The sequence below is a fragment of the Eleutherodactylus coqui genome, chromosome 9 (genome assembly GCF_035609145.1).
Source record: "Eleutherodactylus coqui strain aEleCoq1 chromosome 9, aEleCoq1.hap1, whole genome shotgun sequence".
NCBI lineage: Eukaryota > Metazoa > Chordata > Amphibia > Anura > Eleutherodactylidae > Eleutherodactylus > Eleutherodactylus coqui.
In genome coordinates, this window is record NC_089845.1 from 104,601,050 (window position 1) to 104,613,396 (window position 12,347).

General features: G+C 43.2%; 1 protein-coding gene across 2 annotated transcripts in view; it reads left to right on the forward strand.

Moving 5' to 3' along the window:
• Window positions 1-12,347, forward strand: part of CYP7B1 (cytochrome P450 family 7 subfamily B member 1) — a 231,250-nt gene that overhangs the window by 144,540 nt on the left and 74,363 nt on the right. The gene's annotated exons all lie outside the window — the stretch shown is intronic.

A 12,347-nucleotide genomic window follows, 5' to 3' on the forward strand; every position in this document is an offset into this window, starting at 1 on the left:
TATATATATATATATATATATATATATATATACACATACATACAGGGTTGCACACTATTATACATTTTATACGTTTTTATTGTACATTATATATACAAACAAACACACTTTTGCATTTTTATACACATGCAAACAGATGTGTTTATATACCAGACAGAGAAATCTGTATACTTGCCTGCGTCCATTGTGGTCCCAATGGCAGGTATACCGGCTGCTCTCAGTACTTTTTGGGGCCCTCCTGCATACTTGGGCCCCTGATGTCTCCCCAGATATGCTGCGATGAACAGAGGGAGGGCCAGTGTAAGGAGTTCAGCGCTGACTGTCTCTCATCCCGCAGCTCCTTCTCCATCTCCTCAACGTCACTCTCCCTGCACCAGAGATCATGTTATCTGCAGGCTTCTTCCCTCCTAGGCGTGCCATTGTCAGTGTGATATCGGCACTCCTCTAGTTTTGTCTGCATTACTAGACAGAATAAGCTGATAGATGATCTCATACTGACAGCAGCAGGGAGGGAACTTGCTGCACAGCTAGAGGGCCATATAAAATGAGGTGGAGGGCCAGATTCAGCCTGCGGGCCTTGTGTTTGACATGCGTGGTGTAGAAACATATTAGTTTGTGATCGGTGTCTTTTGCTCCTCTACTTTCTTTCGGAATTTTGTCTTTTTCTTTCTTTCCACTTCTAATACAGTAGCAAGGTTCTCAAATGTATTAAAGGGGTTGTCCCGCGGCGAAATCAAAAAATTTTTTTTCTACCTACCCCCACATTGTGCCTCGTTAAAAACAATCCCTTTGTTATTTTAAAAAAGAAATCGCTTACCTGCATCCCCGTTCGGGCAATTTCTTCTTTTCTTCTTTTAAAGATGGCCTCCGGTCCTTTCCCAATGATGCACCGCGGTTTTCTCCCATGGTGCACCGTGGGTCTTCTCCCATGGTGCACCGTGGATGTCTTGCGTTCCACTGCCGATTACAGCCACCTAATAGGCTGATCGGCACCACGTGACGGAGGCGGAGCTAGGATGACGCGGAGAAGACCAGCTCTCCGGCGCGAGCACGAGCAGAAGACCAGACAGCGCAAGCCCGTCTAAAGGAGCCAGAAGACACAGAAATTAGACGGAGCCATGGAGACGGGGACGCCAGCAATGGAGCAGGTAAGTGAATAACTTCTGTATGGCTCATATTTAATGCACGATGTATATTACAAAGTGCATTAATATGGCCATACAGAAGTGTATAACCCCACTTCATTTCACGGGACAACCCCTTTAATTAGCTGTATATTTTTACCTGGCCTTTCACTTCCCTTCCCATATTGTTCTAGTTTGAAGCTCTCCTAATGAGGGAAGCAAGGTGACTGCCAATTATATGCTTACCTGTTTTTGTAAGGTGCAACCCGTCTCTAGCAAGCAGTACATCATATAGATCATTCACTCCATGGTCTAGAAATCAAAATCTTTCCTGACGGCACCATCTCCTTATTCCATGGCCATCCACTGGGAGGATGGATGAGAAGACCACTTGTGCTCCTAGTTCCTTCACCTTCTTTACAAGGTCTTTAAAGTCTCTGCAGACAGTTGCAAGGTATTTTTTTGCCGTGTCATTTGTCCCTACATGTATTAGTAGGAATGGGTGGTGTTCTGTAGGACTGAAGAGTCTTGATAGCCTTACAGACACATCTTTGCTTTGTGCACCTGGAACACAGCACACCTCTCGTGAGGTTATGTCAGGTCCGCTGTAAAATCATTGTTACTGGTAGCATGAACAGTAAATGTAGGTACTGCTGTTACTGACATTTACAGTAAGTATTCATGCCAAGTGGGTGGCTTGGTATAGTTGTTAGGCAACAAAGATGCTCTTTACTTTGCCGCAATGAAACTTATGCCCCAGCTGCAAGGATTATAAGATTGGACATGTATATCTGATTCCTCAGGAATATTTATATTCCAACCACCAATCATTTCTCATAGTAAAAAGGGAAATAGCAATTATGAAGAGAGCAATCCCATAAAACACTGCTGTCCTATATGGCTGCTTATACACAGCACAACAGATTTCATTTAATAGGAAACAGAGATATCATTCACTTCCATTTTAGTGGCCATTTAATTACACACAGCCTTTTTTAGACCACCCAAGAACCGAACATCAGGCCTTTGTTCATTATTTGTGATTTTATCAGTCAAAATATGTTTTTCATAGATAACAAAGAGATAATGATAAAATGGATGCAAGGGACAGAGCTGTAAGAAAAAACAGTACATGTTAAATTTGTATCAAACAGCAACACAGACATAAAAAAGCTTTTATTTGATAACCTTAATGAAGAAAGCCACAAATCAAAAATGCCAGTTGAAGATATTCATGCAGCATCGCTGTTAGCAGCGCTGATCTCGGTGCACACTCTCACATCAGAGTGTGCACCCTGGATCCTTCTCCCTGACTTCTCCTCCTCAGTTCCACTGGAGGAGAGGAGAAGGAAACATTCCGCCCGCACATACTTTCGACAATATGTGCCTTCGCAGCACAGAGAAGAGGAGCAGTGCTGACTACAAGGAGGAGGTAAGTGTATGGGTGAGTGATCTATTACTACTGGGGCTACTGTGGGGTTAATATTGCTGTGGAGGGGGTTAATATTACTACTGGGACTACTGTGGGGTTAATATTACTACCAGTGCTCTTGTTGGGTTAATATTACTACTGGGGCTACTGTGGAGTTAATATTACTACTGAGGCTACTGTTGGGTTAATATTACCACTGGGGCTACTGTGGGGTTAATATTACTACCGGTGCTCTTGTTGGGTTAATATTACTACTGGGGCTACTGTTGGGTTAATATTACCACTGGGGTTACTGTTGGGTTAATATTACCACTGGGGTTACTGTTGGGTTAATATTACCACTGGGGATACTGTGGGGTTAATATTACTACTGGGCCACCGTGGGGGTCACTATTACTACTGAGCGCACTGTCGGGAACACTATTGCTTGTGAGGCCACTATCACTAGTGAGGCCACTCTGCACTTAGCAGCATACCTCAAGCTAACTTGGGGTTTGTTTACATGTGGCAGAAATGCTACAGAATGTCCACAGTGGAAATTTCTGTGGCAAATTTCGCAGCATTTCCACATCCAAAAAACAGTCAAAATCTGCATGATTAGTGGGTTTTTTGACTAGAAGTCAACCGCATGCCTGCAGCTGATTTGATACTATGTGGCGCTCCCCTACACCTCTTCTGTAGGCTTCCTGCTTTCAGTGCTGCCCGGCTTCCAGTTCCCAGCGGCCTGGTCAGGTGCAGCACCGCTGGTCAGGTGAGGCCACTACATGCTTCAGGGAACCAGAAGCTGGGGAGCGCTGACTGCGGGAAGCCTTCGAAAGAGGTGAGGGGGAGCGCCAAATAGTATGACATCAGCTGCCCATACGCCACTGATTTCCAGTCAAAATCGGCACCAATGGTATTTCAGTGCTCCAGCTAAGAAAAAAACAGTTTGGGCACTCAGTCTCTAAAAGGTTCACCATCACTGGTCTAGGATAAGGCAACCAAGTGACTGGAAAGAAGCCTGGTGTGTGGCCCAACCTGCCGATGATACATTTATCTCACAGGATCATGTATGTGAATAATACTTTTATCAATTCTGATTATAAAAAGCCAACAATAAAACGTGTTTTAAGGCGCTGGGCCTGTTCATCAGTTAAATTGCGGTGTAGGCTAAGAACCATAATGATTGTATAAGAAGAGTAGAAGGGGGCAGAGCAAAAAATGGAGGGCGGTGGGGGGGATAGTAATATACATGAATAGAAAATAATAAAACAAATGAATAAAGCATTAATAGACATAAATAATGTAAAAAATATAAAATATACTTCTTATTCATAATAAATATAGATCTTAAGTTAACAGTAATCAGATCAAAACTCGAATATAGGTCATAAAAAATCACAGAAAAAGTATATCATAATAAAAATAATATAAAATAGTATGGTAGTGCTAGAGTTTAGATTATAGGATGTACATGCATGATACAACATTAGTGATGAAGTAGTAGATAAAGTACATGGCAGTTGGATACATGTAAGGCTGAATGCACACGGGCGGAAATTCCGCGGTGAGATTTCCCGCAGAATTTCCGCCTGTGCATGCTGCCATAGGATTGCATTGGTTTATGCAATCCTATGCAAACAGCCGCTATTTGACCATGTGACAATTCACGCAGTAAACAAATCGCGGCATGTCCTATTTCTGTGCGAGCCTACATCAGAGCTGACGCACTGGCTCTGCACTGTGCATGTGTGGCTGTGCGCCAGCCGGCACACCGCAGAGCAGAGAGAAGACGCTGGAGGAGGTGAGCCGCGGATCGCTGCAGGGGCACGGGTCGCATCCCGCTGCGAGAATTCTCCTTGTGAGATCCTACCCGGCCGCCTGCATTCACCCTACGTAGGTACATGTATATAAATAAATAAAATAAATAAATGTATAATTGGTAAAAGCATGCAAGTAAATCTAAAAATAAAATTCATGAGAGAATAAAACATTTTCACAAAAAACAGATAATGGGACTCAAGGCCATTTTTGAAACTTGTGATGTTTCCTTGCAACAAGTACTGGCAATTGATAGTTTAAGCGCGGGTGTGGGGAGTTGATAACCCTGGATCAGCAGTAGTATCTGCATAGAAAATTATCTAGATAGTTACAATTTGATGAATCAACATTAGTTTATTATAATGGATGTGGATGCAAAGACAGTGCCAATGTGGGGCAAGAAATTTTGGGATAAAAGGGACAATGGACTCGCCGGAGGGCGTAGAGATGGGTATATAGGGCAGTTCATTAGGAGGCGTGAACTTAAGCACTTAAGGGAGAATATAGAATGTATATTCATCTTTATTCTTTACATTTTGAGCATGTGGAACACAAGCTCTGGATTTTCATGAATGCCAGAAGCATCTGTGGAGCATGTTCACCAGCTGTTCATTATTACGGGAGCACACCCGACGGAGCATACTCAGATTGTGCTGGCTGAAAGCATAACAGCAAAATGACCTTACCCCGTGCAAAAACACTTATGCAGTTTGTCCTGGACGGACAATTGTGCAGCATAGAAATGGATGGAGAAACCGCAAGGATGTAGCTATGAAGTAAAGCCAGTTCTCAGTGTGATAGTAATTATTAATGGTGTGATCTGGCTGCTCTGCACTAAGCTGGGATGGCGTGGCTTGAAGGAGATCTTCCCTCTACAGCTTGTTCATGTATCAACTGGATCATGAGCATTGTGCAATCCAGCAGGTCATATGATTTACTTTATGATGTCACGAATTACTCTGGGAGTAATCCAACAATGTGAAAATTGATATGCCTGGTAGGTTTATAAACACTGTACACATTACTATGACCCATACCAATAATAGTAAGGGTGTAAATAAAATAACTACAAGGAGAAAGGGAAGCCAAATATGTGAGTATCAATATTTATAATGGAAAACAACAAAAAAAAAGGTGAGCTAAGGGAAATAAATCCTAGATGCATCAAAAAGAATGGGGCAATCGGTGAACTGAAATATGAGAGGGCAAAAGGTCCATTAAGAAACACTGAAGTGCAAAAGTACAAAAAAAAAGAATATTGTGGCAACCTTTCATTAAAATAATAACAGGAATTAGTGATGGCAAATGTCACCAGTTCATTTCCCATATAAAATTGAAATGAAAATGCTTCTGGAGATACACAGAATGAAGATGTAGTGACCAGAAACTTCTTCCCAAGTACATATCACACAGGCACAGGAAGAGGGGCACAAAGCACGGAAGATGAGGGAGCCGCACACTGTGAACAAAGACATTAAATTAATACAAGTGAAAACATGGAGAGAAGAACAGATACCGATAAAAAAGGGACAAAGCTGAACACTTCATTCAATTCCCCAGGGATCATAATCCCAAGCCTGACAATCCACCTGCATTCCTTCTGAGCAAGTGCTCTTCTGGCACCTCCGCGCTAATTCCATAATGCAGTGCCTCCGTGCCACGAACCAGAATGTTTTTAGGATTACAATCATGAGACATTCTAAAATGTGGGAACTGCTTTCAAAAACATGGGATACTCACATTGCTCCTAGTGCTGCTAGGATATCCCGCACATGCTTTGGTGTGCGGGTTCTCAGCTCCCAAGATGTGAGCCCCACATACATTTTTGGGGACAGACATGTAGCATAATAAAACACATGAAATATATTGCAAAATCTCAAATTTCCTGCAGATTCAAATGAACTGGACAGTAATACATTTTTGCAAGCAGTGCAATCACCGCATGGGAAACATCCCCTAGGTACATAATGACTTCTGACAAGCATATCACCAATATCACCAAGGTTCAGGCTCTGTATTACTGTCATCAGTGGTCTATCAGAAAGTGCACTGGATAATATTGAGTTAGACTTCAATATTGGCCAGCCAATATTTAGTCAAAATAGAGCACACCACACCCCATTTGTTGTTGAAAGTAGAGATATTTCTAATGCAACCATCTGATTTTTTGTCTGTTTATTAGATTGTAATAACTTTGGCCTATGAGCCATTCTATCACATCTGTACTCCCTACATATAGATCTCTGACTGTATCCTCGTTCCAAAAAATCTATACCCAAGATCAGCTGTAGAGCAGATCCACCTCATCCTGAGCAATTGACCAACTAGGACAGCTCTAATTGTGGAGAGAGTGCGGAAAGAAGAAGCATGTAATAATAAATAAACCGAGGTCCGCTTCCAGAAAACATCAGTCTGTAACATGTTCTCAGAAACTTTTTCAATGACAGTGTCCAGAAACTCGATGCAGGATTTGTTGTACTATATATGTGAGCTTAATGTTCGAATCATTCTAGTTAAGGTAGGACACAAATCTTATTAATTCATCCTCAGAGCCTTGCCAGATAAACAACTAATCATCAATATAACGCAAGCAACATAATATTTGATCCACAGCTTGTGAGCCCTCGCCATGCAAAAATCTCCCTCTTCCAGAAGCCCAAAAAGAGATTAGCATGCAAGGATGTACAAGTCGCCCCCATGGCAGTGCCCTGCTTCTGTACAAAAAAATTATCCTTAAAAAGAAAAGTAATTATGTCTTAAAATAAATCTCAAAAACTGTAAAAAAAAAAAAACACCTAAATCACTGTCCTAGTGGTTAGTACCCAGGAAGAAGTGAACCACTTCCAGTCCATGATATCTAATATTAGTGTATAGTGACTCAATATCAGCTGACATCAAAAACATGTCCAGCTCCATACAAATCCCATTCAGTCTCATCGATACATCAATAGTGTCATTAACATTTGAGGGCAAATTGATGACAAGTTGTTTCAAATAATTAATACATTTGCAAATGGGGGAATTGATGGGTGGATGTCAACAGAAGTACATGTAGTTTGCGCCATGAGACTACATTTCCTTCAGCCAAGTACGTGGAATTGGTTCCCACATTTATTGGTCTATAATGATGGTGCCACCTGGATGACAGACAACAAAACAGTTGGAACTGCTCATGAGTGTCAGAAGATCCTCTCTATTGGTGGTCTGTTGAGGGTGTCCCTGAGCCCGCTCACCTTGTGTGTGTGCCCTCAAACATTCACTGGTCCCTCCTAACAATCTGGTCAGAACAGCCGAGGAGGTGGGCAATTTGTCGATACGACTATCCAGCTTCTCGCATTCCAATAATGTGTCCCCTCTTATACTCTGTTAGCTAGGCGAAATCTCTTTGATTGTGTCGTAGAGGCATTTAATGGTCAATTAGCTCTACACAAGTGAAGGGATTTAATGGGCAATAAGCTCTACACAAGTGGAGGGATTTAGTGGACAATAAGCTCTACACAAGTAGCCTCTGAGAGCCTTTTATAGGCCAAGTGAGGAACCATTTTTAGGGATTCAGATGACAAGACCATTCTTCCAGTCAACCCACAACTCTAATGACTTGCATATATGCCTGTGATATAACTGTATGCCGAGTTTTGCAGCAAAACGACAATACTGGTGGAAAAGTTGATGGATAAATTTGGATCAGAAAAGAGTAGGGTGAAAATAATTGAATGGGTTTAACCCCTTAGTGACGAAGCCTGCTTGTGCCTTAGTGACGGAGCCAAATTTTGGAAATCTGACATGCGTCGTTCAACGTAGCATAACTCCGTAAAGGCTTTACATATCCAAGTGATTCTGACATTGTTTTTTCGCCACATGTTGTACGTCATTTAGTTTGCAAAAAGAGACCGATATAATTTGTGTATATTTATTAAAAGTACCAATATTGGAAAAATTTTGAAAAAATTGTCATTTTTTCACATTTTCAACCATAATATCTCAAATATGTTCAAACATACTGTACAAATTTTTGATAAGATATATATTTCCATCTGTTTACTTTATTCTGAATGCACACTTGAAAAAGTTGTGGTTTTTTTTAACCATTTAGAGGACGTACAAATTTAGCATAACTTTTCAGCATTTTGAGGAGCACTTTGTTTTCCTGCACCAAGCCAAGTTTGCAAAGGCTCATGAGTGTCAGAATAATAGATATCCCCACAAATGACCCCATTTTAAAAACTACACCCCTTAATGTATTCACTGAGGGGAGTATTTTGACCCCACCAGTTTTTTTCAGGAATTAATTCAATTTAGAGGAGATAAAATAAAATTTCATATTTTTACAAATATGTCATTTTAAAGACATATTTTTTTCCTATAGTGCCTATGAAAATGAGGATTTACACCCCAAAATGGATACCCCTGTTTCTCCCGTGTTCAGAAACATACCCATTGTGGCCCTAATCTTATGTCTGGATGCACAACGGGACCCAAAATGAAAGGAGTAGTCGGTGTCTTTCAGAACATAAATTTTGCTTGAAGGCGTTTTAGGCCCCATAGTACTTTTGTAGAGCTCTTGAGCGGCCAAAACCAAAGAAAACCGCCACAAGTGACCCCATTTTGAAAACTAGACCCCTTAACGAATTTATCTAGGGGTGTACTGCCCAGTTTTTGAATGAATTCAGGCAAAGCAAAAGGAAAAAATTGTGATTTTCGTTTTTTTGTCAATTCTGTCGTTTTAAAAACAGCTTTTTTTGTACAGCACACACATGAATGAAGCCTTGCACCCCAAAATGGATACCCCTGTTTCTCCCGTGTTCAGAGACATACCCATTGTGGCAGTAATCTTTTGTCTGGATGCACAACGGGGCCCAAAATGAAAGGAGTAGTCAGTGGCTTTCAGAACAGAAATTTAGCATGAAGGTGATTTAGGCCCCATTGCCCACTTGTAGAGCCCTTGAGCGGCCAAAACAACAGAGAACCCCCACAAATGACCCCATTTTGAAAACTAGACCCCCTAACGAATTTATCTAGGGGTGTACTGTGTATTTTTACACTACAATTTTTGAATAAATAATTTTTTTGGCAGTTGTATCAATTTAAAAACTGTTTTTTTTGTACAGCACACATAGGGATGAAGACTTTCACCCCAAAATTGATACCCCTGTTTGTCCCGTGTTCAGAACCATACCCCTAGTGGCCCTAATCTACTTAAAGGACACATGGCTAGGCCTATAATGGAAGGAGCACCCGTTGGATTTCAGGGTACAACGGAATAAATTCCAGGCCCCATCGCCCACTTATAGAGCCATTGAGTGTCCAAAACGATAAAGAACCCCCACAAATGACCCCATTTAAAACTAGACCCCTTAACGAATCCATCTAGTGGTGTATTGCGTATTTTGAACCCCCAGTATTTGAATAAACCTAAGCAAAGCTGAAGGAAAAAATTACGATTTTCATTTTTTTGGCAATTTTGTCAATTTAAAAACTGTATTTTTTGTACAGTGTACATAGGAATGAAGATGTTCACCCCAAAATGGATCCCCCCGTTTGTCCCGTGTTCAAAAAAATACCCATTGCGGCCCTAATCTACTCACAGGAAACATGGCAAGGCCTATAATGGAGGGAACACCCGTTGGATTGCAGGGTACAACTGAATAAATTCCAGGCCCCATTGCCCACTTGTACAGAATAAAAATTGACACCTTAAAAAAATTCACCCCCTCCCCCCCGGCGCCATTTTCAGCGTTCCCCAAATCTTAGATAAAAGTAATAATGTGAACTGTGTAGTATTTTCAAAGACAGGGGTAATTACGGAGGCTGGTTGGGATGGGTACATGGGGCAATAAAACCGGGTATCCCCCCTCCTCTCATGCTTTTTGGGGGTATTTTGTGACCTCAGTAACGGGTATGGGGTGTAAAAAGTGGCGCTCTGTGAGTCTCCGTAAGCTTGCTGAGGTGCGGCGGTCTCACACAGAAGATGCTCAACAAGCGGCTCCTGGAACTGCATGAATGCAAGCGTTCCCGGGGCTTCTTGTAAATTACGGATTACAGGTAGCAGTCTGAATAACGCTGGGCTCACGCAGCCGTAGGCAGAATCCGCTTGCGGAGGCCCGCAGCGGATCCCAGCTGTGAGCCCGGCTGTGACCCTGCGTACGGCCGCGTAATGTACTGCGCATAACTGCCTACTCACACAGGCGGTCATGCGCAGTATTTTTTTTTTGGGTTGTTTGTATTTCCTGCACCGTCGCTTAGCGACAAGGTAGTTGCGTATGGGCTGCGGGTATATCCACGACCATGGAGCACAATGGGCTCTATGTTGCAGATATCCATGGTAAAATAGAACATGCTGCGTTCTCTTTTCTGCGAGTGGATTACGCAATTCCGACCCACTAATGTGAGCGGAATTGTTTAATCCAATGTGATTGATCTGCGTATTACCGCGGATCAGACGCATGCGGAATCTGTAATTCCTATCCGGTCATGTGAGACCGGCCAAAGGTAGATCGCTACCTTTTTATCACGTGACCGGGGACCGCTCAACGAGGCCACCTGTCACTGCTCCAGGCTCTCGGCGACCATTGGTCGCTGGGAGTAAGGAGATTTCAAGTTTGCTGGGCTCCCCGACTACTGCACATGTGTCCAGTGTTTTGCCAGCGGTCGCATGCGCAGATTCCGGGAAAGTTCATGGAGGAGGATCGCGTCGGTGTGCAAATACAGGGGCCCCTGGTAAAAAGTTTCATGTCATCCCACTGATCGCATCGGTGAGGGGAAATGAACTTTCACCTTTTTTTTACTTTTACGTGATCGCCATTATCCATTGGATAACGGCGAACACGTGATCAGGAACCGCTCACTGCGGCCCCCCGTGAAATCTCCAGGCTCTCGGCTAAGTTTTGTAGCCAGGAGCAGGGAGATTTTAAATTACCGCAGCTTTTGCGCATGCGCCTGCCACTTTGGCAACAGGCGCGTGCGCAGAAGCTGGGGTAAGGTCCGCAGATAAATCCGCTGCCCTAGGTACGTCATTTCATCCTCCCTCACAGATATGATCCGTGGGGGGAGATGAAACGCAAGCTTTTTTAACTTTTTTAAACTTTTTGTTTTACTTTTTACACTTTTTTTTTACTTTACATGATCACTGTCATCCATTGGATGACAGTGATCATGTCCCCAGTGACATCCCTCTGCTCCTGGCTACACATGGCAGCCAGGAGCAGAGGGATTTTAAATTTTCCGGGGCTCGAGCCTCTCTGTGCACGCGCCTGATGATTGACATCGGGCGCGCATGCGCAGACGGGGACTTCGGGTCCCGGGACATCGGGGAAGACTTAGGTGAGTATTTTCACCTCCCCTCATGGATCCGATCCGATCCGAGCGGTCCCCGGTAACACCTCCTGGTTCCTGGCTACCTTCAGGAGCCGGGAGCCAGGAGTTTTTAAATTTGCCGGGGGCTCCCGGGCTTCTGCGCATGCGCGTGACGTCATTGTCTGGCGCGTATGCGCAGAAGGCCGGCGGCGGGTCCGGGAGGACCAGATCTCTGAGGGACACCGCGGACAAGTCGGGTGAGTATTTTCAGCTGCCCTGATGGATCCGATCCATTGGATAGCGCCGATCACAATGCCGGGGAGGACTGCCCGCATCCTGGGATGACAGCTCCATGTTGTCGGCTACCTGTGGGCACCGACAGCATGGAGCTGTCACGTCCTCAGGCAAGTGGGCATTAATCCTAAGAGGACGCATAAAACTACGTCCTCTAGGATTAAAGCCCACTTGCTGAGGACGTAGTTTCCCGATGGGGCAGTCGTTAAGGGGTTAAAGAAGTGTATGAACTGAGTAAATAATATTAATTCATTATTCTAAATGATTAAATGGAATTAATGTGTGTGAATAGTTGATGGATATATTAAGATCAGATAAGGATAGGGTGACACTAATTAAATGGGTATAAACGAAATACATGACCGCTCGTGCCAAAAGATTTGGGGGGCGGAAGGCGGCAGGGA